This window comes from Bos grunniens, chromosome 5 (assembly GCF_055505025.1).
Source record: "Bos grunniens cultivar Pamir isolate PY7600 chromosome 5, Bosgru_T2T1.0, whole genome shotgun sequence".
Taxonomy (NCBI): Eukaryota; Metazoa; Chordata; class Mammalia; order Artiodactyla; family Bovidae; genus Bos; species Bos grunniens.
Genome location: NC_141169.1, coordinates 78,113,871 through 78,132,350, shown reverse-complemented (window position 1 = coordinate 78,132,350; position 18,480 = coordinate 78,113,871). Strand labels below are relative to the sequence as shown.

Sequence of the window (18,480 nt, the reverse complement as noted above, 5' to 3'; positions counted from 1 at the left end):
TATTCTCAGTCTTGTTTTCTCTCAGGGAATCTATTTTCCATCACCTTTTAATATTTATTTAAAGACATGCATTTACATTGATTTTTCTTTCTTTTTTTTTGTCTATGCTACATGGCTTACAGGATCTTTGTTCCTCAGCCAGGGATTGGACCTGGACCCTCAGCAATAAAAGCACAGAGTTTTAACCACTGGACAGCCAGAAAATTCCCACACTTACACTAATTTTACGAAATATTGTTCCCGGAAAAATTGACAAGATATACATGCAAGTAAGAAAGAATGATTTCTTTTAGACATCACCTGGATTCAGCCCAAGATGGAAAGGACCTGGAAGCCACTCAAAGTCTTGGATAATTGCTAATTGGCTGGAATATTGGAAAATAACTTGGCATTTCCCACATGTAAAATATTTATATAAAAGAGACATGAATAGAAATAAGACATTTCTTACTTTTCCCTAGAAAGGTGGATATTTTTATATTTTTTTCATTAAGATAAAATTTTATTTAAAAAGTGTTATCTTACACTGCAAAGATGTCCATTAAACCTTATAATTAAACATGCCAGAGAAGAACCATGTAATGAAAATGTCTACTTAACTCACCCAATCATTTCAAAATCATACTTTGCTGACCTCTATAACCCCATTTAAAAAATATTTTTTGTTTTAAGCAAGAGAAAAATAGACAGATACATGTTGGTAAATGCTAACTGCCCATATTCACATAGATACACAGTATAATCTCTGAGTCCAATATTCAGAGAAAGGAGTAAAAAAGCTAGAACTCTGTACACTACTATATAGGAGCTAGCACTCTCCAGCTTCCAACAGAACTGAGGGAGCAGAAGATTTTTCTGTTTTCTCATAGAACATGGTGGTATTGATCACATAAAGTTTTTATTGAGACTGGAAGGGATTAAAATGAATTTGGAACAGAAAGAGGGTAAAAAGTTTCTTTCAACTGAGTTCTGCTCAAGGTATCTACTCCCCAAAATAAGTTGTGGACCATGGTATAAAGGAGAAAAGAGACCTTAAAAACAGAACAACCAAGCACAAGAGGAGGAAAAAAAAAAAAGGTTGCAACTTGCTTCCACAGACTGAAGAAAATTAAATAAGGAAGGGCTTCCTTGCAGCTCAGTCATTAAAGAATCTGCTTGCAGTGCAGGAGACCTGGGTTCGACCTCTGGGTCAGAAGATCCCCTGGAGAAGGGAATAGCAATCCACTCTAGTATTCTTGCCTGGAGAACTCCATGGACAGAGGAACCTGGTGGGCTGCAATCTGTGGGGTCACAAGGAGTTGGACATGACTGAGTGACTACTACTATTGGAATTCCATTTGTCTTCTCCTTCCACTTCCTTTCCTTCCTCCCACTCACCATCATCTTCATCTTCATGTTTATCCTCATCCACTTCAACAGTATCTTCCAATCCTTCCTCTTCGTTATCATCTCCTTTTTCTTCTCCTTTCCCTTTCTCATCATCCTTGTCAGGAATCAAGTATTACTGTAATGGAGATTGGCCAAATATCATCTTTGGTGACCTCTCCTAACTCATCTGCACCTACATCAGAATGAACAGTAAACCAGGTGAAGAAACTCCCTGGTTTCTCATGCTGTCTCTTCCTGCTGGCTTTTTTCTGTGTTTGACTTGAACATTTCATCAGATTCTTTCTGGATTGCTGTTTGGTTTCAGTGGACTTTGAAGATGGATCACCACACTCATTCAGATGAAATTCTTTGAATAGAACTTTATTTTCAAGGTAAGCGTTTTCATCAAAATAAAAATCTATTCCATAACCTGATTTAATATCTTCAAATTCTGTCACTTCAGCTCTTGTCAAATAACGCAGTATCTCTTTGTCCTCCCCCCCAAACAGTACAGATACTTGTGGATGGTTAACAAATGTTGTCACCCTAAAATTTTGTATTTTGGCAATCAATTTCGACCTCTTCTGAAAAAATGTTTGGGAGAAGTTGTTATATTTCTGTTCTGCTTTGAAAATCTCCTCACTGGCTTGTTCATCAGGTCTGTTTTATTTTCTTCATCAGTATGTTCAATTGCTTCTTGCTGTTCTTTTCCTTCCTTAGGCAAGTTCAGAAAAGCAGATGTTTCCTTTGGCTTGGAGGCAGGAGTCAGTCTCAGTTTCTTCAGTTTTTTCACTTGGGGTGGAAGTGAAGAATGGTGTTTGGGGTCTGTGCAACAAGAAAAGCCAAGAATCCACCCAAGGGAAGAGACACATATGAGGAGCTCTAAGAACTAGAAGGGTAACTCTTCACTGCATAATGAGGCCTATGATCTCAGCCACGTGGCCATTATTTCTTAGGATCAATGTAAAAACCCAATAGTCAAATTTGAGGCATTTAGATAGGTCCAGTTTTCTTCCAAAAGACAACCATTGTTATCAGTTTCTTTCACGTCTTTTCAAATATACTGTATATAACACTGATAATGACGTTCTTCATCTTTCTTTTTTCATTTGACATTGTATCTTGGCAAAGTTGCTAGTCAGTACAGAAAGAGCAACACCATTATTCTTTTTTCATAGTCTAAGGAAAAGCTGTAACCTAATTTGTTTTCTTTTTTAGTTGAAATATAATTGATATATAACTTTATATTAGTTTCAGGTGTACAACATGATGTTTTGATATTTGTATATTTGTGGAATGATTACCACAATAAGTTAGCATCCAACACCATAGTTACAGGGCTTCCCTGGTGGTTCAGACAGTAAAGAATCCTGCAATGCGGGAGACCTGGGTTTAATCCCTGAGTTGGGAAGAACCCTGGTGGAGGCTATGGCAATCCATGCTAGTATTCTTGCCTGGAGAATCCCCATGGACAGAGGAGCCCCGCAGGCTACAGCCCATGGAGTCGCAAAGAGTTGGACATAACTGAGCGACTAAGCACACACCATAGTTACAAAGGTCTTTTTTTGTGTGATGAGAGCTCTTATGATCTACTTTCTTAGCAACTGTAACACATCCATTACAGTATTACTAACTGTAGCCACACGAGGAACATTACATTCTCATGACTTATTTATTATTATTTTTTTTTTTATTTGGCTGTGCTGTGTGTCATGCTGGATCTTAGTTCCCTGACCAGGGATTGAACCTGGTGATTGAACCATGATTCCCCTTCAGTGGAAGCATGGGGTCTTAACCACTGGACAGCCAAGGAAGTCCTAACATTTATTTTATAACTGGAAGTTTGTACTTTTTAACCCACTTCATCCATTTTGCCCACCCTCAACTGTGCCTCTGGCAACTACCAACCTGCTCTCTGTATCTATGAGCTTGGTTTTGTTTTTAATTCAACATATAAGTGAGATGATATGGAATTCATCTTTCTCTGACTCATTTTACTTAGTATAACGCCCTCTAGGTTCACCCATGTTGCTGTTGCCACAAATATCAAGATTTCATTCATTTTTTAAGCATAATTTTATTAATTTATTTGACCATGCCACAAAGCATGTGGGATCTTACTTTCCCAACCAGGAATCAAGCCTGTGCCCCTTGAAGTGGAAGCTCAGAGTCTTAACCACTGGACCATTAGGGAAGTCCCTTTTTTAAAAATGGCTGAATAATATTGTATCATATATATATATATATATACCCCATTTTCTTTGTCATCTATTGATGGACAGTTAGGTTGCTTTCATGGCTTGTCTGTTGTTTAATTTGTTTAACCAATACTTGCTGATGATCAATAGCATTAATCTTTAGACAGTATAAATTCTGCTGCATGAATCATCTTACACATGCTATTTTACATAGCACAAATACATCTGTAGTATGAATTCCTAGAAATTCAATTGCTAATCAGGGGATATGTAATTTTAACTTTTATAGTTATTGGCAATTTTTTCCAGGAATGTGAGATTGAATAATGTGTCCTTTACAATACTGCGTACAGTGCTTTATAGTTGTTTGAGAACTCATATATTCATTTGTTGAGCCAATTTACCTTTGTAAAATCACATAAAGCAGTATATGTGATGGAAATGTGAAATATACAATCTTTAAGACTAAAGCATTACGACTATTTTCAATAATAAATCCAATCAGCTCATGTTTGACAAATAATCTGGGTTTATTGCTTCCTTGTCCTGATGTGGGCACAGTGAGATAACAGAGATAAGCTATCCATCTAAACTCCACCCTAAACTGCAATGGCTCTGGCTTCAAAGTAACATTCACTTTAAGATAGAAGGGTAATGTTAGGTTTTACAACCCAAAAAGCAAAAATAAGTCATTTTCACTGGACTTCTTTGTTCAGATGAGAAACAAAACTTTGTTCTTCCAGGTGTGCATCTTTGGATAAAAACATATTCTTGTTAATGCCTCAAATGAAGTCAATGTACTTAGCAAACATACAGTTCAGCGTTCTCTCAAGTTGAAAGCATTTAGGGTGTAAATGAAGTCCTAATGGCAGAGAAGATGGCAACAGTATGTCCAGAGCTCTGAACTGAAAATATAGGAAGACTAAGGAATAGATTGTAGTTACAATTACGGGGCAAGAAAGTTGGTGCTCTTACAATGGGGTTTGCATTATTTGTACTTTTACCCAAATGGTGAGGATTATTATAAATGTCATCTCTTTTATGGTTACATTTGTTCTATTAGAACTAAGACGGTTCTGCAGAAGACCAAGTCTTCTTTAAAGGGCATACAGAGAACCTTGATTTGATAGCTGAACACACGGACTTAGCTGTATTCACTCACATATAATAGCAATTTAAAGTGACAGCAGAGGATAGAAAGACCCTGTTCTTGGGATAATGAGTCAACCCTGATGAATGTTACTTCTCAGTGGGTACCCTCTACTTTTTTAAAAGAGTCTGTGATGCTGATCCAAACAGGTCTAAACTCAATTCTACTCCTGTTTTTTCAGAGTTGGCTTAAGCCTTGTGTCAGCCTGCATCTTGCATTCCACAATAGGCTGCTTCATGCTGACCTCTTATCTATGATCCTAGTCTTAGGGGCTTTAATTCTTCACTCTGACCTGCTTACCCAGGGTTTGAATTTTGCAGGCGCCTCAGATGAGGAGTAGCTTAACACTTGCTTTTGAATCTCTGCTTTTGCTGTTGGAAGTCAAGGTAACCATGTGCTTAGAGCTGGTGCATGCTGACCTCGGCAGCCTGCATCCTGTTCTAGCAGCTTTCCTGGCAGAGTTCTAATTAGAGTTCTTTTGAATCCGGGGAGCTATATAGTGCAGTTAAGAAGACAAACATGGTCTTGAATCTCAGCTTAAATTCTTTCTGGCTGTGACTTGAGCAAGTTACTTAGCCATTTTGAGTTTTGCCTTTCTCATCTGTAATAAAGTGAGAATAGAGTCTATTTTCTGAGGTTTTATTGACAAGACTAGAAGCAGTAATATGCGATACACTTTTGGTAAAATACGGGCTATTATTTTATGCACTTTATTAGTTTATGCAGCCACCTTTGACCAGAGCCTGCTTTCTCCTTCCAATCACTGAGGGCTGTCACAGTCTTGATAACTTGTATGCCTCTAAGGAGATGAAGAGGAAGCATTCCTTTTTCTTCTCTCCCAATATGACTCTTTCTCTTCATCAGTTCAGTTCGGTTCAGTTGCTCAGTAGTGTCTGACTGTTTGCGACCCCATGGACTACAGCATGCGAGGTCTCCCTGTCTATCAACAACTCCCGTAGTTTACCCAAACTCATGTCCATTGAATCGATGATGCCATCCAACCATCTCATTCTCTGTCATCACCTTCTCACCCACCTTCAATGTTTCCCAGAATCAGGGTCTTTTCAAATGAGTCAGCTCTTCACATCAGGTGGCCAAAGTATTGGAGTTTCAGATTCAACATCAGTTCTTCCAATGAACACTCAGGACTGATCCCCTTTACGATAGGCTGGTTGGATCTCCTTGCAGTCCAAGGGACTCTCAAGAGTCTTCTCCAATACCACAGTTCAAAAGCATCAATTCTTTGGCGCTCAGCTTTCTTCACAGTCCAACTCTCACATCCATACATGATCACTGGAAAAACCATAGCCTTGATTAGATGGAACTTTGTTGGCAAAGTAATATCTCTGCTTTTGAATATGCTATCTTGTTTGGTCATAACTTTCCTTCCAAGGAGTAAGCGTCTTTTAATTTCACGGCTGCAGTCACCATCTGCAGTGATTTTGGAGCCCCCAAAAATAAAGTCTGACACTGTTTCCACTGTTGCCCATCTATTTGCCATGAAGTGATGGGGCCAGATGCCATGATCTTAGTTTTCTGAATGTTGAGCTTTAAGCCAACTTTTTCACTCTCCTCTTTCACTTTCATCAAGAGGCTTTTTAGTTCCTCTTCACTTTCTGCCATAAGGGTGGTGTCATCTGCATATCTGAGGTTATTGATATTTCTCCCAGCAATCTTGATTTCAGCTTGTGCTTCCTCCCGCCCAACATTTCTCATGATGTACTCTGCATATAAGTTAAATAAGCAGGGTGACAATATACAGCCTTGACATACTCCTTTTCTTATTTGGAACCAGTCTGTTGTTCCATGTCCAGTTCTAACTGTTGTTTCTTGACCTGCATACAGGTTTCTCAAGAGGCAGGTCAGGTGGTCTGGTATTCCCATCTCTTTCAGAATTTTCCACAGTTCGTGATGATCCACAGAGTCAAAGGTTTTGGCATAATCAATAAAGCAGAAGTAGATGTTTTTCTGTAACTCTCTTGCTTTTTCCCAGGGGTTCCCTGGTGGCTCAGAGGTTAAAGCATCTGCCTGCAATGCAGGAGACCTGGATTTGATCATTGGGTTGGGAAGATCCCCTGGAGAAGGAAATGGCAACCCACTCCAGTATTCTTGCCTAGAAAATCCCATGGACAGAGGAGCCTGGTGGACTATACTCCACGGGGTAGCAGAGTCAGACACGACTGAGCAACTTCACTTAATGCTTTTTCAATGATCCAGCGGATGTTGGCAATTTGATCTCTGGTTCCTCTGCCCTTTCTAAAACCAGCTTGAATATCTGGAAGTTCATGGTTCATGTATTGTTGAAGCCTGGCTTGGAGAATTTTGAGTATCACTTTACTGGCATGTGAGATGAGTGCAATTGTGCAGTAGTTGGAACATTCTTTGGCATTGCCTTTCTTTAGGGTTGCAATGAAAACTGACCTTTTCCAGTTTTCCAAATTTGCTGGCATATTGAGTGCAGCACTTTCTCAGCATCATTTTTCAGGATTTGAAATAGCTCAACTGGAATTCCATCACCTCCACTAGTTGTCTTTGTAGTGATGCTTCCTAGGGCCCACTTGACTTCACATTCCAGGGTGTCTGGCTGTAGGTGTGTGATAACACCATCGTGATCATCTGGGTTGTGAAGATCTTTTTTGTACAGTTCTTCTGTGTATTCTTGCCACCTCTTCTTAATATCTCCTGCTTCTGTTAGGTCCATACCATTTCTGTCCTTTATTGAGCTCATCTTTGCATGAAATGTTCCCTTGGTATCTCTAATTTTCTTGGAGAGATCTCTAGTCTTTTCCATTCTATTGTTTTCCTCTATTTCTTTGCACTGATCACTGAGGAAGGCTTTCTTATCTCTCCTTGCTATTCTTTGGAACTCTGCATTCCAATGGGTATATCTTTCATTTTCTCCTTTTCTTTTCACTTCTCTTCTTTTCACAGCTATTTTTAAGGCCTCTCAGAGAGCCATTTTGCTTTTTTGCACTTCTTTTTTTGGGGAATGGTCTTGATCCCTGTCTCCTGTATAATGTCACAAACTTCTGTCCACAGTTCATCATGTACTCTATCAGATCTAGTCCCTTAAATCTATTCCCCACTTCCACTGTATAATTGATCCTGATTAAAATGATTAAAAGTTTTCTCAAGTGCCATGTTGGGGTGTGGCTCAGTCAATCCTGTCATAAATTAAGAGATATCCTAGGGGAGGTCTCAGCCTGAATTCTCTTTTTAGTCCTAGAAATGGCCTTTAACAGGGGTCTTCCTGGCTAAGAAAATGCAAACTTTCAGCATGGAGCTCACATTGCATGTTCCTTATCATTATCTTTGTATTTCATAATACAGTATGAAGAGGGAAGCAAATTATAAATCATCTTTTCATTGTGAAATTATTACATTGAGAAGGCCAATAAACATCAGTTAATGTACAGACCAAGAAAACTACCGATGACATCAGAATATGTTGTACAAAGGGTCATAAGGAAATGTAACAGGTTTATTTGCTAACACTGAGCTTCTTTGCTAACACTAAACTCTCCTCAAAAGGGGAGTTTTCTTTTTCTGAACCCAAGAAAAATACCAGATTGTTTGTTACTGTTTTTGGCAAAAACCTTTCAAGTCTGAGGACCATTATTAAGGCTACCTTCTGCCATTTCTTATAATGATTCTACTTTTCTCCAGTTTTATTGAGAAATAATTGATCACTATTTAAGTTTTAGACATACAGAATCATGGTTTGATTTACATATATTGTGAAATATATTCAGCAAATATCCATTTTCTCATAAACATACAATACAAAGAAAAGAAAAAAAAGAAAGGAAAAATTTTATTTTTTTGATGAAAACTCATAGAATATACTCTTTTCTATATATCACATCGAAGTGTTAACTATAGTCATCATGTTATACATTATATCCACAATATTTATTTATAACTGGAAGTTTATACCTTTCTGCCACCTTCCTACACTTTCTCTCCCTTGAACCTCTACCTAAGGTACCCATAATTCTGGTTTCTTTTTCTATGAGTTTGCTTGTTCTTTTTAAAAAAGATTCCACACATAGATGAGATCGTGCACTATTTTTCTTTGTCTGACTTATTTCACTCAGTATAATACCTTTACCATCTATCCATGTTGTTGCAAATGATAGGATTTCCTCATTTTCATGGATGAATAATATTTCATAGTATATGTGTATAGTATCTATATGTATCATGGCTTCTTTATCAATTCATCCAATGATGAATTAGGTTGCTTATCTGTCTTGGTTATTGTAAATAATGCTGCCATGAGTATGGGGCAGCAGATAACTTTTTGAGCTAGTATTTTCATTTACTTTGGATATATTCTCATTAGTAGAATTGCTGGCATACAGTAGTTCTATTTTTAATGTCTTGAGGATCCTCAATACTGTTTTATATATGAGCTGTATCAATTTACATTCTCATCGACAGTGTACCAGGTTCCATTTTCTCCACATTCACACATTTGGTGATGGCCATTTTAACTGGAGAAGGGCATGGCAACCCACTCCAGTATTCTTGCCTGGAGAATCCCATGGACAGAGAAGCCTGGGGGGCTACAGTCCATAGGTTGCACAGAGTCAGACACAACTGAAGTGACTTAGCACTCACAGCCATTCTAACAGCCATGAGGTGACATTGCATAGTGGTTTCTTATTTTTCCAGTTTTATTGAAATATAACTGACATACAGTATAAGTTAAGGTATGCTAACTGCTAAGTCACTGCAGTCGTGTCTGACTCTGTGTGACCCCATAGACGGCAACCCACCAGGCTCCCCCGTCCCTGGGATTCTCTAGGCAAGAACACTGGAGTGGGTTGCCATTTCCTTCTCCAATGCATGAAAGTGAAAAGTGAAAGTGAAGTCGCTCAGTCGTGTCTGACCCTCAGTGATCCCATGGACTTCAGCCTACCAGGGTCCTTCATCCACGGGGTTTTCCAGGCAAGAGTACTGGAGTGGGGTGCCATTGCCTTCTCCGAAGTTAAGGCATACAGAATACTAATTTGATTTATGTATATCATGAAGTGATATACATAAGTTTATACATAAGTTTATACATAAGTTTAGTGAACATCCATCATCCCATAGAGGTACAAAATAGAGTAAAATAGAAAAATAGAAAAAAAATTTATTGTGATGAGAACTAGGGCTTATTCTCTTAGCAACTTTCATATATGACATTTGGCAATGTTAACTCTATTTATGTTATAAATTATAACCTTCAGTTTCAGTTTAGTCGCTCAGTTGTGTCTGACTCTTTGCGACCCCATGAATCACAGTGCGCCAGGCCTCCCTGTCCATCACTAACTCCCGGAGTTCACTCAGACTCATGTCAAGTCAGTGATGCCATCCAGCCATCTCGTCCTCTGTCGTCCCCTTCTCCTCCTGCCCCCAATCCCTCCCAGCATCAGAGTCTTTTCCAATGAGTCAACTCTTCGCATCAGGTGGCCAAAGTATTCAAGTTTCAGCTTTAGCATCATTCCTTCCAAAGAAATCCCAGGGCTGATCTCCTTCAGAATGGACTGGTTGGATCTCCTTGCAGTCCAAGGGACTCTCAAGAGTCTTCTTCAATACCACAGTTCAAAAGCATCAATTCTTCAGGGCTCAGCTTTCTTCACAGTCCAACTCTCACATCCATACATGACCACTGGAAAAACCATAGCCTTGACTAGACGAACCTTTGTTGGCAAAGTAATGTCTCTGCTTTTCAATATGCTATCTAGGTCGGCCATAACTTTCCTTCTAAGGAGTAAGCATCTTTTAATTTCATGGCTGCAGGCACCAACCTTAGTACTTATTTATCTTGTATCTGGAAGTTTGTACCTTTGACTGCCTTCATTCAATTCCCCTTTCTCCCACCCCTGCCTCTGGTAACCACAAATCTTTTTCTATGTTTGCTTTTGAAATATAATTGACTTACAACATTATGTTAGTTCTTAATACACAATATAATGATTCAGTATTTCTATTCACTTCACATTTCAAGTGAAGTGAAGTGAAGTCACTCAGTCATGTCCGACTCTTTGCGACCCCATGGACTGTAGCCTACAAGGCTCCTCTGTCCATGGGATTTTCCAGGCAAGAATACAGGAGTGGGTTGTCATTTCCTTCTCCAGGGGATTTTCCCAAGCCAGGGATCGAACCCAGGTCGCCTGCATTGCAGGCAGACACTCTACCGTCTGAGCCACCAGGGAAGCATTTCAAAGTGATCACCAAAATAAGTCTAGTTACAGTGTCACTGAAGATATTAAATAGTTATTGCCAATATTTCCTGCCGGGAGCCGGCATATTGCATATTGAGTGCAGCACTTTCAACAGCATCATCTTTCAGGATCTGGAATAGCTTAACTGGAATTCTATCACTGCCGGGAGCCAGCGTGAGGAACTCCGCCTATATGTAAAGGCGGGATCGAGCCTCAGGAGTCCCCGTAAAGGCGGGATCGAGCCTCAGGAGTCCCCCATCTACCCCCAAAACCAGAGTCTGCCTACTTTCTGCTTTGTGCTTTCACCTACACCTCTGACTTTACGGGGGGCTGTCCCCCACTACCTCTCTCAAAAAAGAGTTAGCTTACAGCTCCAGTTAATAATTCCTGGGTGTGACAGTGTTTCAACCTACAAACTCCTTTGGAAATCTTCTAGCCTGCCTGAATAGGTTTTTCTAGCCACATGTGATTGTTCAGAGCCTCCCAGCTGTGAGAGGCAGGAGATGTTCTAAACTGTCTAAACACAGATTCTTTTGAGTAGTTAAAAGATTGATTAGAAATTGTATTGGTGAAGGGATTTTCACTTGTTGGGCCAATGTTTGCTGCTAAGTTTCCATATCCCTTACCTGCTGTGTCCCTGGCAGTGTATTGATTAATATAATTGGTGTAAGTAGTAGCTTTAATGTTTGTAACCTGGGACCGTTGAGTTAATTCTTTTTCTTGTTATAGCCCACCACACCTTTGCTCTGTAGGAATGCAACTTTATCTAATGCTTTTTGGAGGCTGGCGCCTGACTTTAGAATAATCACCTTTAGAGAAAAATAAGTTTCTTAAAATGTTAACAAGCCTCCGGGCCAGAAGATGATGCAAATCACCTAAGCTTTTGCATATGATAAGTTTGCAGGAAGAAAGCCTGGCTTACTGCAGGACTCTACCCCTTCCCCCATTATCCTCTATGCATAATTTAAGGTATAAAAACTACTTTGGAAAATAAAGTGCGGGCCTTGTTCACCGAAACTTGGTCTCCCCATGTCGTTCTTTCTCTTACCTTCTGGCTGAATTATTCAGCCTCTTTTCTTCACTGAATTTTCCTACTGAGCTATCCTTATTTCAGCCTCTTTTCTCCACTGAATTTCCTCACTGAGCTATCCTTATTCTATTACTCTTTATATCCTTAATTAACATTTAATTAAGCAATTGTTTCCTGATCCTCGCCGACGCCATCCCCGCTTCGAATTCCCTGGATCCACCGGGGCTGGACCCCGGCAATTTCCCACACTGTACAGTTTATGCCCATGCCTTATTTCCTTTAAAACTGGAAGTTTGTACCTCTTATTTTAAAAAGTATTCATTATTATTTAAATAATATTATAAAATAATTTATAATAATTATTTACATTATAACTTTATAATATAAAATTTATATTATAATTATAAATTATTTATAAATAAATGTATTTAAATATGGGCTTCCCTAGTGGCTCAGAGGGTAAAGAATCTGCCTGCAATGCTGGAGACCTGGGTTCAATCCCTGGGTTGGGAAGATCCCCTGGAGGAAGGCATGGCAACCCACTCCTGTATTCTTGCCTGGAGAATTCCATGGTCAAAGGAGCCTGGTGGGCTACAGTCCATGGGGTTGTAAAGAGTCCGACACAACTGAGTGACTAAGCAGACATATAAATATACATATTTTATATATGTATAAAAATATACGTTTCTTAGGAGACATGTAAGGTGGTCTGGTATTCCCAAATAAATAAATACTGTACAGAACTAGAAAGGTCAGTTTTCACTCCAGTCTCAAAGAAGGGCAATGAGAAAGAATATGCAAACTACTGCACAGTTGTGCTCATTTCACATGCTAGTAAGGTAATGCTCAAAATCCTTCAACTTAGGCTTCAACAGTACGTGAACTGAGAACTTCCATATGTACAAGATGGGTTTAAAAAAGGCAGAGGAACCAGAGATCAAACTGCCAACATTTGTTGGATCATACATGGAGAAAGCAAGGGAATTTCAGAAAAACATCTACTTCTGCTCAATGATTTTGCTAAAGTATTTGACTGTGTGGATCACAACAGACTGGAAAATTCTTAAAGAGATAGGAATACTAGGCCATCTTATATGTCTCCTGAGCAAACTGTATGCGGGTCAAGAAGCAACAGTTAGAACTGGACATGGAACAACCAACTGGTTCCAAATTGGGATAGGTGAACAACAAGGCTGTATACTGTCACCCTGCTTATTTAACTTCTATGCAGAGTACATCATGCGAAATGCTGGGCTGGATGAGTCACAAGCTGGAATCAGAAGACTGCTGAAACATTAACAACCTCAGACATGCAGATACCACTCTAATGGCAGAAAGTGAAGAGGAACTAAAGAGCCTCTTGATGAAGATGAAAGAGAGTGAAAAAGCTGGCTTAAAACTCAACATTCCAAAAACTAAGATCATGGCATCTGGTTCCATCACTTCATGGCATGGATAGGAAGAAGGGGAAAAAGTAGAAGCAATGACAGATTTTATTTCTTGGGCTCCAAAATCACTTTGGATAGTGAATGCAGCCATGAAATTAAAAGTCGCTCCTTGGAAGGAAAGCTATGACAAACCTAGAGAGCATATTAAAAAGCAGAGACATCACTTTGCCATCAAAGATCCATATAGTCAAAGCTATGTTTTTTCCAGTAGTCCTGTAAGAATGTGAGAGCTGGACCATAAAGAAGGTTGAGTGCTGAAGAACTGATGCTTTGGAATTGTGGTGCTAGAGAAGACTCTTGAGAGTTGCTTGGATTCCAAGGAGATCAAACCAGTCAATCCTAAAGGAATTCAACCCTGAATATTCATTGCAAGGACTGATGCTGAAGCTTCAATACTTTGGCCACTGGATGCAAAGAGCCAACTCATTGGAAACGACCTTTATGCTAAGAAAGACTAAAGGCAGGAGAAGAGGGCGACAGAGGATGGGATGTTTAGATAGTATCACTGATTCAATGGACATGAATTTAAGCAAACTCTGGGAGATCATGGAGGACAGAGGAGCCTGGCGTGCTACAGTCCATGGGGTTGCAAAGAGTTAGACACAACTTAGTAACTGAACAACAACAATCACTGTTTTATTAAGTAGGAGCCAGACACTTGGAAACATCATGTTAGTTTATTTCCTCAACTATCTTATAATCAGTAAGTTTCAACTCCATTTTATCAATGAGGTTAAAATTGACATTCAGAAAGTTAAAGTAACTCTCCAGAGTCACATAGTCATTGAGAAGTAAAGTCAGAATCGAAACCCAATTCTCTACTCAGCTAAACTAATGTCTCATTGAAGTAACTGGAAATTATCCAAACAGCTGATGCTGAAGCCAACTTTCTTCCAAGGTAATCTGCTCAATGAAGGTACAACTTGTGTTCCATAATTAGCAGTTAAAGATGAGGAATAGCAGCTGTCAAGAAAAGTAAGGAATGAAAAAAGAGGCACAGTAGTTTCTGAAATGACTTTATTCCACCCCTGTAGTTTAATTACACATCATCTTTTCTTGTTCTCCTTGAAATCATGATTATTGGTTTAACTGCAGTTCTAAGCTCACCTACCATTCTTTAACCATAAATTTTCATGAACTTTGTTCTGAATACAATGAAACAGCCATAGTTGATAATCTGTAGCCTTTGAAAGAACAGTTATCTTGAAAGTCAGATGAAATCAGTTTGCTAAAATTGTTGAATTCTTTTTGAGTGTCTCTACATAGGGCAGGCAATGTTGGTTGACAATTCTGCAGCCCCCTTTTTCCTTGCTCAATAAAACACTGGTTTTGTTCAAGTAGTCACCATTCATGAGTCTTATGGAAGGTAGCCCCTGCCTTTGGTGAAATATGATTGGTTTAGTAAACGAATTGTAGTTTTATTTTTCTTACCATGAATTGAGTTAGGAATGGATGTGTGATTTAACACTGGATAGTATGAGTGATGTCTGATGGAAACTTCTCGGAAATTTTTCTTTATTTAAAAAAAATGCAAGAAAGGAATGTTTACTTTTCTGGCCTTTAAACATGGCTCTGTGAAGATGAGGTGTTTGGAATTGCTGTAACCATTTTGTCAAAATGAAGAAATCAACCTAGAGACAAAATCTAATACAGTGATAATGACCCAGCAGGCAGATGGAAGGAATCTGAGTTCTTGCTGACCGCAATGAATCACTAAATAACAAAATCTGAGCCTAAACCTGACATTTCTGTTTCTTAGGCAAAAAACATTTACTGTGTAAACCATTTTGAATTGAACTTTATTGTTACTCAGCTGCAAAATGAAGCATTTTAAGTGACAAACTGAAACAGGAGAAACACAACCTGAGATGAAGAGTTGGGGTCACTTTAGATATGAGCCACCGAGAGTGAAAATATGTTACTATGCTATTAATATGTTCACGCCTAATCTTTAAAAAATCTGTTTTGACAATACCACTAAAATAGATTACTTCTATCTTTTAAATTTATGACTGCAAAAATCTCCAAGTCGAGCAAGGAGTAAAAGAAACAAGTTCCTGAGGAAAATAGTGTCAATTTTCAAAATACTAGTTTTCATGCACTCTTATTATCAGTTCAGTTCAGTCGCTCAGTCGTGTCCGATTTGGCGACCCCATGAATCGCAGCACACCAGGCCTCCCTGTCCATTACCAACTCCTGGAGTTCACTCAGACTCACGTCCATTGGATCAGTGATGCCATCCAGCCATCTCATCCTCTGTCGTCCCCTTCTCCTCTTGCCCCCAATCCCTCCCAGCATGAGAGTCTTTGCCAATGAGTCAACTCTTCGCATGAGGTGGCCAAAGTACTGGAGTTTCAGCTTTAGCATCATTCCTTCCAAAGAAATCCCAGGGTTGATCTTCAGAATGGACTGGCTGGATCTCCTTGCAGTCCAAGGGAGTCTCAAGAGTCTTCTCCAACACCACAGTTCAAAAGCATCAATTCTTCAGCGCTCAGCCTTCTTCACAGTCCAACTCTCACATCCATACATGACCACAGGAAAAACCATAGCCTTGACTAGACAGACCTTTGTTGGCAAAGTAATGTCTCTGCTTTTGAATATGCTATCTAGGTTGGTCACAACTTTCCTTCCAAGGAGTAAGCGTCTTTTAATTTCATGGCTGCAGTCACCATCTGCAGTGATTTTGGAGCCCCCCAAAATAAAGTCTGACACTGTTTCCACTGTTTCCCCATCTATTTCCCATGAAGTAATGGGACCAGATGCCGTGATCTTCGTTTTCTGAATGTTGATTTTAAGCCAACTTTTTCACTCTCCACTTTCACTTTCATCAAGAGGCTTTTGAGTTCCTCTTCACTTTCTGCCATAAGGGTGGTATCATCTGCATATCTGAGGTTATTGATATTTCTCCCGGCAATCTTGATTCCAGCTTGTGTTTCTTCCAGTCCAGTGTTTCTCATGATGTACTCTGCATATAAGTTAAATAAGCAGGGTGACAATATACAGCCTTGGTGTACTCCTTTTCCTATTTGGAACTAGTCTGTTGTTCCATGTCCAGTTCTAACTGTTGCTTCCTGATCTGCATACAGATTTCTCAAGAGGCAGGTCAGGTGGTCTGGTATTCCCATCTCTTTCAGAATTTTCCACAGGTTATTGTGATCCACACAGTCAAAAGCTTTGGCATAGTCAATAAAGCAGAAATAGATGTTTTTCTGGAACTCTCTTGCTTTTCCCATGATCCAGCGGATGGCAATTTGATCTCTGGTTCCTCTGCCTTTTCTAAAACCAGCTTGGACATCTGGAAGTTCACGGTTCACATATTGCTGAAGCCTGGCTTGGAGAATTTTGAGCATTACTTTAGTAGCATGTGAGATGAGTGCAATTGTCTGGTAATTTGAGCATTCTTTGGCATTGCCTTTCTTTGGGATTGGAATGAAAACTGACCTTTTCCAGTCCTGTGGCCACTGCTGAGTTTTCCAAATTTGCTGGCATATTGAGTGCACCACTTTCACAGCATCATCTTTCAGGATTTGAAATAGCTCGGCTGGAATTCCATCACCTCCACTAGCTTTGTTCGTAGTGATGCTTTCTAAGGCCCACTTGACTTCACATTCCAGGATGTCTGGCTCTAGGTCAGTCATCACAGCATCGTGATTATCTGGGTCGTGAAGATCTTTTTTGTACAGTTCTTCTGTGTATTCTTGCCACCTCTTCTTAATATCTTCTGCTTCTGTTAGGTCCATACCATTTCTGTCCTTTATTGAGCCCATCTTTGCATGAAATGTTCCCTTGGTATCTCTAATTTTCTTGAAGAGATCTCTAGTCTTTCCCATTCTCTTCTTTTCCTCTATTTCTTTGCATTGATCGCTGAGGAAGGCTTTCCTATCTCTTCTTGCTATTCTTTGGAACTTGTGTTCCAATGCGTATATCTTTCCTTTTCTCCTTTGCTTTTCACTTCTCTTCTTTTCACAGGTATTTTTAAGGCCTCTCCAGACAGCCATTTTGCTTTTTTGCATTTCTTTTCCATGGGGATGGTCTTGATCCCTGTCTCCTGTACAGTGTCACAAACCTCAGTCCATAGTTCATCAGTCACTCTATCCAGAGCCAATACAATATTGTAAAGTAATCAGCCTCCAATTAAATTAAAAACAAACAAACAAACAAAGGTACATCTCACTGGTCCGCAGCTCTAGGAATAAGTGTTCAGTGTATGTATGTTGAAAGATAGTCTAAATGAAAATGGAAATCCCTAACTTCTTTTAAACATAAGAAAACACCCTGCAGTGGTTCAAAGAAAATCTGCAACAGTTTGGACTCCATTTTAATTCAAAATAAAAATGCCAGATGTATGTTAGCAGCTTACAAGCAAAATTCAGGCTTCTGAGAGAATTAATTGCCTCTTGAAGTGGGTTCTTAGAAGGTCTGATCAGTCAAGATGAAGGAATGTCTGTGGCTGCCTCAATCTGTTTCTCTGGACTAATCTATATCTTCTGAGTTGTCTTTCCATCCACAGATGCAGCACTCCAGGTGGGAGTAAGACAAAATGTTCAGGAACTAATCCTAAATCTATTGAAATCACTGATTTTACTAAATCATGATTAGGCCCAGGTCTGATTTACCAGTAGTCCAGGCTTTAGCTGGATGAACTGGGCTAGACTGTTGTGTTGTTTAGCGGCTAAGTTGTGTCTGACTCTTTTGTGACCATATGGACTATAGTCCACCAGGCTCCTCTGTCCATAGGATTCTCCAGGCAAGAATACTGGAGTGGATTGCCATGCCCTTCTCCAGGGGATTTTTCCTGCCCAAGGATTGAACCTGTGTCTCCTGCATTACAGGCAGATTCTTTACCACTGAGCCACCAGGGAAGCCTGGGCAGACTGCACATAAGATAAATGCCTTTTCTCCTCTTGACCATGGCTCAGATCACTGATGTCACAGTGTTTACAACAGAGGCACAGCTTCAAGAATCATCTAGGAAAAAAGGGGTTTATTGATTCAAAAAGATTGGTGACATGCAGCATACTCTATTCCTTCTTAGAGATTTCACAATGCATGCTGCATATTAGGGACTGAG

General features: G+C 39.5%; 1 pseudogene; it reads right to left on the bottom strand.

The window, feature by feature from the left end:
- Nucleotides 1–1,237: 1,237 nt before the first annotated feature.
- On the bottom strand, nucleotides 1,238–5,150 carry LOC147372483 (protein SET-like; annotated as a pseudogene).
- Nucleotides 5,151–18,480: the final 13,330 nt, after the last annotated feature.